Source organism: Orycteropus afer, unplaced genomic scaffold, assembly GCF_000298275.1.
Source record: "Orycteropus afer afer isolate SDZICR_OR568_19922 unplaced genomic scaffold, OryAfe1.0 scaffold00317, whole genome shotgun sequence".
NCBI lineage: Eukaryota > Metazoa > Chordata > Mammalia > Tubulidentata > Orycteropodidae > Orycteropus > Orycteropus afer.
In genome coordinates this window covers 1,346,802-1,357,312 of record NW_006921904.1, presented here as the reverse complement: position 1 = coordinate 1,357,312, position 10,511 = coordinate 1,346,802, and the positions used below count along the sequence as shown (strand labels likewise).

At 40.5% G+C, this 10,511-nt stretch overlaps 1 protein-coding gene across 1 annotated transcript in view; it reads left to right on the top strand.

The window, feature by feature from the left end:
- Positions 1-10,511, top strand: part of MARCHF11 (membrane associated ring-CH-type finger 11) — a gene marked incomplete at its 5' end in the record, with an annotated part of 224,637 nt that overhangs the window by 180,752 nt on the left and 33,374 nt on the right. The gene's annotated exons all lie outside the window — the stretch shown is intronic.

The following is a 10,511-nucleotide window of genomic DNA, read 5'->3' as shown; positions in this document are numbered from 1 at the left end:
CTGCTAGTTGGGGTTTAGTCCAATTCTGTATCCTTCCCTTCAAGGCTCAGGGGTCCAAGATTATCTTCTGTGTCTGTGTTATTGGTTTCCCTTTTCTTTGTTGAAGAGGGTCTTTGCAATCCTTCTGTCTAGTCCGCCATCTTGCTGGAAGCCCTATTGGTCCAGTTTTAAGAATTTTTATTTTCTTTATGTTGAGGTATAATCCGTACTGAAGGTGGTAGTCTCTGATCTTCATCAGTAAATGCTTCAAATGCTCTTCACTTTCAGCATGTATGAGTGTGTCATCTGCATATCGCAGGTTGTTAATGAGTCTTCCTCCAATCCTGATGCTGTGTTCTTCTTCATATAGTCCAGCTTCTCAGATTATTTGCTCAGCACACAGATTGAAGAAATATGATGAAAGAATGCAACCCTGACGCACCCCTTTCCTGATTTCAAGCCACACAGTATCCCCTTGTGTTCATATAACTGCCTCTTGGTCTATGTGTAGGTTCCTCATGAGCCCCATTAAGTTTTCTGAAATTCCCATTTTTTGCAATGTTATCCATAATTTGTTATGATCCTCTGTGAAATATGGAAATTTATCATTATCGAAACAATTGATGAGCTAATATTGAGAAATGGGGTATGGATGGTTCTGGAAGAATAGGAGAAAAATGGAGGAATAATTATCTTTGATATTCTTAATGGGGATTCTGTGTGTGTGGTAGTTGCCAAATTAATGCTTGTTAATTGGTTGTTTGATGAGTTGTTGCCCTTTTTAATACTCAATCATTTGAGAGATTTTTTTTTTTTTTTTTCCAGTAAGGTTCAGCCTTCATAAGCTTGCTCACCCCTCTTAAGGAAACTTTTCATGCCTTTTACTGCTTTGACCCAGAGTCCCTGGGTGTTAGAAATGGTTAATGCTGGACAAAGATCAGAGGTTGAAGTCCACCCAGTGGTTCCTAGGAGGAAGGCCTGGCAATCTACTTCTGAAAGATCAGTGACTGAAGACCCTAATGATCACAGTTGTACTGTGACACTCATGGAGTCACCATGAGTTGGAATCGCCTGGATGGCAACTGGTTTTTGTTTGTTTGTTTTTGTAGCACTTTGCTCCGCCTTCTCACTATGAAGCTGGAGAGAGCCAGTTTGGAGAGTTCTCAGGCCTCAGCCCCTTATTTCTGAAGGCCTGGCATCTGATCCAAGGACAGCTCTCATTAGAAGGGTGACATTTTCTGGATAGAGGATTCTTTGGAAGGCTTATCTCACTAATGTCATTAATGTCCTCTAACTGGCCATTTGCAGACCATCCCCTGGCCCAGTCTCTGGGCCCTGCTATCCTGCTTCTCACTTCCCTTTGTATTAATTTTCACCTTTCCTGTACTTGAACTTTGTAGCCTCCCAGGCTTCAGTTTGTCATACTGTGGTAGCTGGTGTTGTTGGAAGCTCTGCCCTGTGTTTCAAATATCAGGAGTGTCACCCAAGGTGGACAGGTTTCAGAGGAGCTTCCAGACTAAGAAACGAGGGACCTGGAGATCTACCTCCAAAAATTAGCCAATGAGAGCCCTAAGGATCACAACAGAATATGATCCATCTCACTTGCTTTGTACACATCATCAGGAGGTCTCAATCATGGGACGAGGACTGTCCTTGATGAAGTAAAGGGCCAGTGAGGATGAGAGTGAGCCTCAGTGAGACAGCAGGACACAGCAGCCTTAAGGATGGACTTGAACATGCTGTTTCTTTCTGCTGCTCATAAAGTCGACTCTATGGCAGGTAACAATAGTGATTCTTGGTCCTGTTGCTGCTCCCCAGGGCCTTGGACCAGTTTCTCCTTGACCTGATTCATCCAGCATTTTATTCTCTTGGCCTGAAGCTTGCCTATCCTATGCCCAGCCCTACCTGGTCCATATTGGGAGGACGCTGGAAAGACAGTGAGACTTTCTTAGAGGCCTCTCCTCCCAGAGAAGAAACAACAATATCTTCTCCCTCCTGATGCCAGGGCCCAGCTGCCTGCTTCTGAGGAACTCAACATAGCCTCCCCTGGAGGCACGTGGTTCGTTCTGCCCTATTTACAAATCCCTACTATTCACCCCCCTTGAGTCCTGGGACACCCCTGTCAGACTTCCTGGGGTGTCCACAGATGTGGTTTCAGGAGGAATTCTTCACTGATGTTCTGAACTCTGAACAATAACCTGGAACCCTCACACCACTCCCTGGTACATGCAGGAGCTGCCCTTCCACCTCCCTGTTTTTCTGTTGTCCACAGGATCTAGTTCCAGACATTTGACTGAGGCAGAGGGATGCTCAGTGTTCGAGACCCTGTTTCTCCTGGAGAAGCATTGCAATAGCTGAGAGAGTGATGATGAGGGTCATTCAGGAGGGTTTTCTCCTGCCTGTTCTTGTGTTGAAGGAGCCCAAGTGGTGCACTGGTTAAACGATTGACTGTTGATCAAAAGGTTGACAGTTCGTACCAACTAGTTGTTGGAGAAAGATGTAGCAGTCTGTTTCTGTAAAGATTACAGCCTTGGAAACCCTATGGGGTGGTTCTGCATGTCCTGTAGGATCACTGTAAGTCAGAATCAACTCAGTGGCAAGGGATTTTGGGTTTTGGTATTCTTGTTAATTGTAGCAAACATTGTGAATGGTTTTTTTAGTCGCTGTGAATTAAAAGTAGGTTGATATCAATTTATTGATGATAAATTTAAATGAAACCCAGCATATGTTCTCCATCATTAGTCATTACCAAATAAGTTCCATCGAGGTGGTTCAGGTGCCACGTGAGTCCAAGCAGAACTTGTGTTCCACTGGGTTTTCAATGGCTGCTTTTCAGAAGGAGAATGCCAGGCCTTACTTCTGAGGTGCCACTGGGTGGACTGTACTCAATGCTCCAACCGTTTACTTAGCAGCCGAGTGTGTTAACAGTTTGCACCCCCCAGGGACTCTTCGTTTCAAATGTAGTCTCTTTTTCAAAAATATAAACAGGAAACCCTTGTTTCAATAACAAGAAACCCTTATTTTTCTGATTCTGTCTTTCTTTTAACTTTAAAAGTTAAATTTGGGGAGAATGGTTATCTGAACAATAGTGAGTCAGTCATCTAGTCCGCAGCTTCCAATAATTTAGCAGGTCTTCATTAATTTCTTTCAATAATGATTTAGGAGCTCTGGTAGCATAGTGCCTAAGGCACTTGACTGCTAACCAGAAGGCTGGTGGTTCAAACCCACCAGCCACTCCTCAGAAGGAAGGTTGGGCAATCCTACTTCCATAGAGATACTGCCTCAGAAACCCAAGGAGGGGTCGCTATGAGTCAGGGCCAACTCGATGGCAAATAACAACAACAACAACAATGATTTTTAGTCTTGTCTTTAAAAATATTTATTCCCAAGTAATTTATAACTTTGGGTGTATTTTAAGTTGCATTGTTTTTGTAATTTCATTTTCCATTTTGTTGTTGTTGTTGTTGCTGGTACTTAAATGTAATTGATCTTTGTTTACTGACCTTGTGAAACTTTGCTATTAATTCTGTTAGATAGTTCTGTAGATTTCCTAGGACTTTATACATAATCATTCCACCTACAATCATGTCACCTAGAGATAATTTTATACTATAATTTATACTATAAGTTTTATACCTTTCATTTTTTATCCTTACCATATTTTACTGGCTGGGACATCCAGTCCAATATCAAAGAGAAGTAATGAGTGAGAGCTTTGCCTGGTTCCTGATCTTAGGAGGGAGAGTGTTCATTTTCCACTATCAAGTATGATGCTGGTTGTAAGTTATTTGTAGATGTCCTTTATCAGGTTAAGAAAGTTCATTTCTGTTTGTAATTTGCTGGGAATTTTTATCATGAATGGGCATTTGTCAAATGATTTTACCATTTGTGGGTTTTTTTGGCTTTAGTTTGTTAATGTGGTTAATTACATTGACTGGTTTTTGACTGTTATATTAATCTGCACTTCTGGCATAAACCCCACTCCGTCATGTTGCATTATTTTTGTTATATATGGGCGCATTTGATTTGCTAATATTTTGTTGGGGTTTTGATATGTGTGTTTTTTATTTTGTTTTGTTTTTGTTCTGTGTCATCAGGAATATTGGTCTGGATTTTTTTTTTTTTTTTTTAATATCTTTATCAGGTTTTAGTATCAGAGTTGTGCTGACCTCATAACTGAGTTGGAAATGGTTCTTCCTCTTTTATTTTCTGACAGAGAGTGTGTGTGAGGAATCCCACCTGTTATACTGCACAGTATAAATCATTTATCCTACGAAGTTTTCCTTAAATATTTGATAAAATCCTCCACTGAAGCCATCATGCTTTAGAGGTTTGTGTTTGTGGGAAGGTTTTAATTAGACATTTAATTTATCTTACGAATATAGGGTTAATCATACCTTCTATTTCTTCTTGAGTCAGTTTTGGAAAGTTACATTTTTCAACAAATTTGTCTGTTTTATCGAATATATTGGCATAAAGTTGTTTATAACATTCTCTTACTACCATTTCATCTATAACATCAGTCATCTTAGTCCCTCTTTCATTCCTTGATTAATGTTGCTAGGGTTTTATGGATTTTTATTAATTTTTCTTAGAACAAGTTCCTTGTTTTCTATTTTCTCTTGGTTGATTGGATTCCACTTTTCTCAGGCAAAGCAAATTCTTCTTGCTGATATTTATCTCAGCTCTAGTAAGTTTATGGAGATGCCTTTCTAGAAGAGAAGACAGATAACAAACCATGAAATCACTTTTAATATGCAGCCTATAAATATACCTCAACAAAGAGTGGGCGTATAATTAGTTGTATGTTGTATCCGCAAGCCCAGTGGGTTACCATTTGCATTGTTTTCTGCCAGCATGTCAAAGCCCAACTTTAGTGACATCATTTAAACACTGTCTAAAGATGATTAAAAAATAGGTTTTAGCTAAATCCATTTTTCTAAAGAGGACACTCTTTAAGAGCAGGTGTTCTCTGCAGTGACACTTGGTGAGTAATTTCCTGTCATACTGCACAGTATAAATCGTTTGCACTACAAATCCATTAGTTTATGATTCATGTCTATCCTGCCTTGTAAAAACAAAGATGAAACAGGCCTGTAGACTGAATGATTTAATGCACACCGAATGGATCTACTTTCTCTCGGTGTTCAGCCTTGTGCCCTCTGAGCATGTGTTATTTTCAGGGAGGAAATCGGGGTCTACATTGAGAAGGTGTATTAACTCTTTCAGAGGATGGAATGACAGGTGCATCTTCCTAAGTGGGCGCCCAGGGGCCTAATGGAGTACACGCCTTCCCCAAGTGCTGGTTTTACTCCTGCAGGTGATTTATATGAGCGCCAGGCCCTGGCTCTTACCTTGACTTGAAATAATAACTGCCTTTATTTCTTTAAATGAAATTGGGAGTGAGATTCCTGGTTTCTGCCCTTTCCTCTCTGAAGCCAGTCATAAACCTGTGTTAATAAGTCAAATTTCACTGGAAAAAGCAACACTATTTGCTGTGGCTTCTCATTAACCTGTAGTAGTTACCAAGGCTACTTACCTGATTTCCCATGAAGAGAGCCACACTAATATGGATCCTCACACCCAAAAATGCCCACTTCTAGGCCACCAACATTGTCCATCTCTTCTAGGACTGATGGCCATCTTTTCTAGGACTGATGACTGTACTTGGTGCATCTCTGAACAGTTGCATATAAAGAGAAAATTAAAAATTTTCCAGTGTGAGTTTATTTCATTTATTCCCAACTATCATTAAAACTAAAGAGATATATAACTCCTTAAGGTGATCTCATTTGCACTAATATTCAGTTAGCACACTATACTTTTAAGATTCAAGTATTTGAATCTTGAGATCTTTGAAGTTGTCATTTAGAAAACTGAAGGTCAGATTCTATTGGAGCTCTGCCCAGTTGCTTTCTACATGTGTGATTTTTTCCTCTCATGGCCACCTTGAAGGTAGTTATAAAAAAAATTAGTTCCCGTTGAGTCTCTTCCAGCATGCAGTGATGACACGTGTGCAGAGCAGAACCGTGCTCCATAGGGTTTCCATGGCTGTGACCTTCTGGAAGCAGATCTCCAGACTTTTCTTCTGAGGCACTTCTGGGTGGACTCAAGCCACCAACCTTCTTGGTCAGTAGCCCAGCACTTAACCATTTGTACCACTCACTGATTCTTGGATAGGTATATTTATGCCCATTTCATTTTCTTCATTTCAGATGTAGGATGTGACAGTTTAATTTGGCAGAGAGAAGGAGTGAGAGCCAACAGAGTGGGCAGAGAGAAGGGTATTTTAAAAAGAATTTAGGCTCTGTGAACAGATAGATCTGAGTTTGAATTCTCACTTTTAGACTCTGGGATGGGTTGACCAGAGCTTGAACTTCATCCTGTAGATAGTGCTACCATGGATGTAGAGAGTATTAATATGGCAGTCAGTTTGGAAATGACGAAACACTGAAGTCTGAAAGTGTTTATTGAGTGTGTTCAGCTGTTTAGTGAACATAAGAATGAGTGAGACTCAACTTCTGTTACTGAGAAACTTCATTGCTCAGACAACTAGCTGAGATCCACGTTAGAGTGAAACAGCACTAAACAGATGTATAAACAGGGTGGGCCCAGAAAGAGAGTCTCTTTAGGAAAGGAGGGGCTGAGGGCAAGGCTTTATAGAAGAGGTGGCATTCGATCCAGGAGTTCCTGGTTGACATAAACAGTTGACATACTCAACTGTTAACCTCAAATTTGGAGGTTCAAATCCACCTGGAGACACCTTAGAAGATGCCTGGAGATCTACTTCTGAAAGATCACAGCCGTTGAACACTTGACGCAGCACAGTTCTCCTCTGTACCCATGGGTCACCGTGAGTTGGAGTTGACCAATGGTGACTGTTTTTTTAAATTTTTTTTAAGAACCAGGTATAGATGGATGAGAAAGAACATGCTCAAAGACTCAAGAGGTGCAAAGTCAAGAAGCACATGGTGAAGAAGTCAGATGATGCTGTGTTGAGGAGTGTCCATCCTCCCTTTCCCCTCTTCCTATTAGTCTTCCTCTCCCCCGTTCTTTCATCCTTCCTTCAACCATTGTGTGCTGGGCATGGGGATATGTGCTGAGCCAAACACTTAGCCTGCCTTGAAGGAACAGAGAGCCCAGCTGAGCTAGTGCAGCTATCGTTTCATTAGGAGTAGACATGGCATTATATCGAGGAGCAGAGTGTGACCCAGAGCTGACAGTCCAGTTGGAAAGTTGATTCAGTAGACCAGCGAGGACAGACTGGGAGTTTTTATCAAGAGAATTGCAGTTGCACTACAAACATGGGAACATATACAATTCATTGTTATCAGAGCGTAATACTTACTATATGCTTACACAGTATCTAGTGTCCCTGGGTGTGTGCTCGACTCTTGACAGTTCAGACCACCCAGTGGTGCTGTGGAAGAAGGGCCTGGCAATCTGCTCCCATGAAGCTTACAGCCAAGGAAACCCCACCGAGCAGTTCTACTCTGGCACCCATGGCATCACCAAGAGTCACAATTGACCATTAGCAATTTCTTTTTTAAGTGAATTAACAACGTGAATCCAAAAGCCACACTGCCTGGGTTGATATCTTAGCTCCAGCTTTTACTAGATATGTAACCTTGGACAAGTTCTTCACCCTCTTTCTGCCTCAGTTTACTTATCTGTAAAACAGGGAGCAATAATAGTACCCACCTTACACGGTTGTTGTTGTGGGGGTTAAGTGAGTTAATACATGTAACTTCTTAGAAAAGTGTTTGGCCAAATAGAAATGCAGACCATTTTAATTGAAATTACTTTTTCTAATGCATAAGTGAGGAAGGACTTCCAAAAGAAGAGCCAGTTGGTCCCACTTCTACTAGAAACAATACCCAATAGTCCAATAGTCTGTTGGGCAGAAGTGAGCAGCTCTTCAGGATTATGGAATAGTCTCACATATTGAATATTTCAGGAGCTCTGGTGCCATAGTGGGTAAGGCATTTGCCCGCTCACCGGAAGGTGGGTGGTTCAAAGCCACTAGCTGCTCCATGGGAAGAAGATGAGGCAATCTACTTCTGTAAAGATGTACAGCCTTGGAAACCCAGAGGGGGGTTGCTGTGAGTTGGAATCAACTCAATAGCAGTGGGTTTGGTTTTATTTGGATATTTCAGAAAGATAATAACAATCATTAAGGACCAACTCAGCTATCGTTGTATTACTTTCACTTCCAAAATTCGACAAAATTTAAATAAATCTATGAAGTTTTAGAGATGAAAAGTGTGTTCAGCAGTTGACAAATGTTCAAGATGCAGAAATCTCCTAGAAACTTAAACCCAGGCTTGGATGCCACTGGGGGAGAGAGGAAGCCCCTGAGAGACCTCTCTTCTATTTTTATCGTCCAAGCTAATGGTCCATGCACACAGCTCCTTGGGACTGAGTGAGTTAGATAATGTGTGTCTTCCGAGGACAGGCCAAGGTGTAAGTTTTCTACTGGTTAACGTCAGCATTAACGGCAAGAATATGAAGAGTGCCACTTTTTGCACATAATGTAAAAAACAAGTAAAAGCCGGATGCAAAGAGGCAAAGGAAGTGTCCAGATGCTAGCAGTGTTCCCAGGAAATCCCATACTCATAAGCAGATTTAATAATTTCTGTTTCAATAATGGCGTGTTCCTCATTAGCTATTCAGTGGAATGGTGTTAATTTTAAAGGTTTATCCAGTATATGAGGAGGCGCCATGCATTTTTAAAGTTCCACATTTGCATATTTGCATTATTAGCAGAGTGAGAGAAAACAAAACAAAAATTCAGGGAGCTAATTATACATTTTGCACACTTTTTCTTTAAAAAATACACTGCAAGCACCCCAAATTACTTCTTATAACCACAACAAAGGATAAATTCTGTGATAAAAGTAAATAATTAAGCTTCTACTGTACTGTAATCAAGAGCTGTTGTTTAAAAAAAAAAAAAGCTTCATGACATAATTTAAAACACATTAATTCCAAACCACTAGGAATTTAAATTTGATGCTACCCAAAAAATGTAAAATGTCATTTCTTGTTCCTGTTAAGTCTGTCCCTTCACTCATTCACCTTCCTTGGCAAGGAAGAGGTGGCCTGCCCTCTGCTCATAGCCTCCCGGACCATTGCAGCCAAGCTGATGCTGAGGCGGAAGTCATCATGTTCCCTGTGTCCCAGGAAATACCTCACCCTTGTCCAACCCCCACTGCCAGTTCACCTAAACCAGAGCGCCAGTAGAGCCTAACTGCATTGTGCCTGTGGCCACCGTATTGTCATTGAGTAATCATGCAGGCAGACTTGCAGCACTTCATTAGGAAATCTGATTGCAACAGAGTATAATTAATTATGCAATATTGAGCCATGCAAATGTATCCCCACTAAAACTGCATCATAAATCTGGAATATCATAAAAGATGGCCGGCAAAAGGAAAATCGGTATCAGTAAAGACCATGCTTGGTGACTCTTCTTACTCACCTTTGGTGATCCAAGATTCCTGGCATACACATTTCTAAACACGTGGGCCACCATGTGAAAATCAAATAAACACACGCACACTCACAACTTGGACTCCTTTGCCTTATGGATTTAAAAGCATGCCTCATTTTCATCTATGTGATGTGTTAATAAATCGGTAAAGGGAACCAGAGTAACCATAGAGCATATAGACATGTGGCATCCAGCTAGGATAGCTGTTGGTTATAGGTAGTTTTCTATATTGTTTACCACAATGTATTTGAAACAAATCTTTTTCTTTCAAAAGCAAATCTTAATGCATATCAGAATGAAACTTTGCATATGATACAACCTTGATTCATTTATAATAATAAAATAATATTGAGTAACCACGTTATTACTCATTCTGACTTGAAAAGCTTTTCAATAAATGAATCTCAATGTTAAAATGAGTAGAAATACCTTCTTATAGAATTTCACCAAACTGTAGTTTGTGGTTTGGTTCTGTTTTTTAAGAAAAAAAATAAAGTAAGTGATTCCAGAAAATCAAGAATCTTACATGTGTTTTGATATTGAATCTTTAACCAGTATGGAATTTGTGATTTGCATGAAGGTGGAAAGTCAAATGCCTGTTTAGAACATTCTATGTAAATGATATATGTATGATGTATGTGCGAGAGAAAGGAGAGACGACGAGGGAGGTAGCACAGTTGTGGGAAGTTGGAGGTAGCAATAGATTTTCCATTTGGAGGTGCTCGTATTCAGGCATAAGGTAAGTAAGGAGTTTGGGGAAATTTCAGATTCATCCGATGGACACTAAATGTTCAAGCCCACTGTTCCGAAAGGCCATTTAAACCTGTTCAGGAATTCTTCTGAGAGCCCATGTATTGCAACAGCCGAAGCAGATGGAGACTGTGCAGGTTGTTTTGATTTTCATCGTTTACTGCCAAACCACAATGACAATTCCAGCTTTTTTTCCATCTCAATTATGCAAAAGTGAGAACATGACTAACTAATACTCTCTAGGGGATAGCACCCTGGAAAGACTTTTGATCATTTGTGCCATAAATCT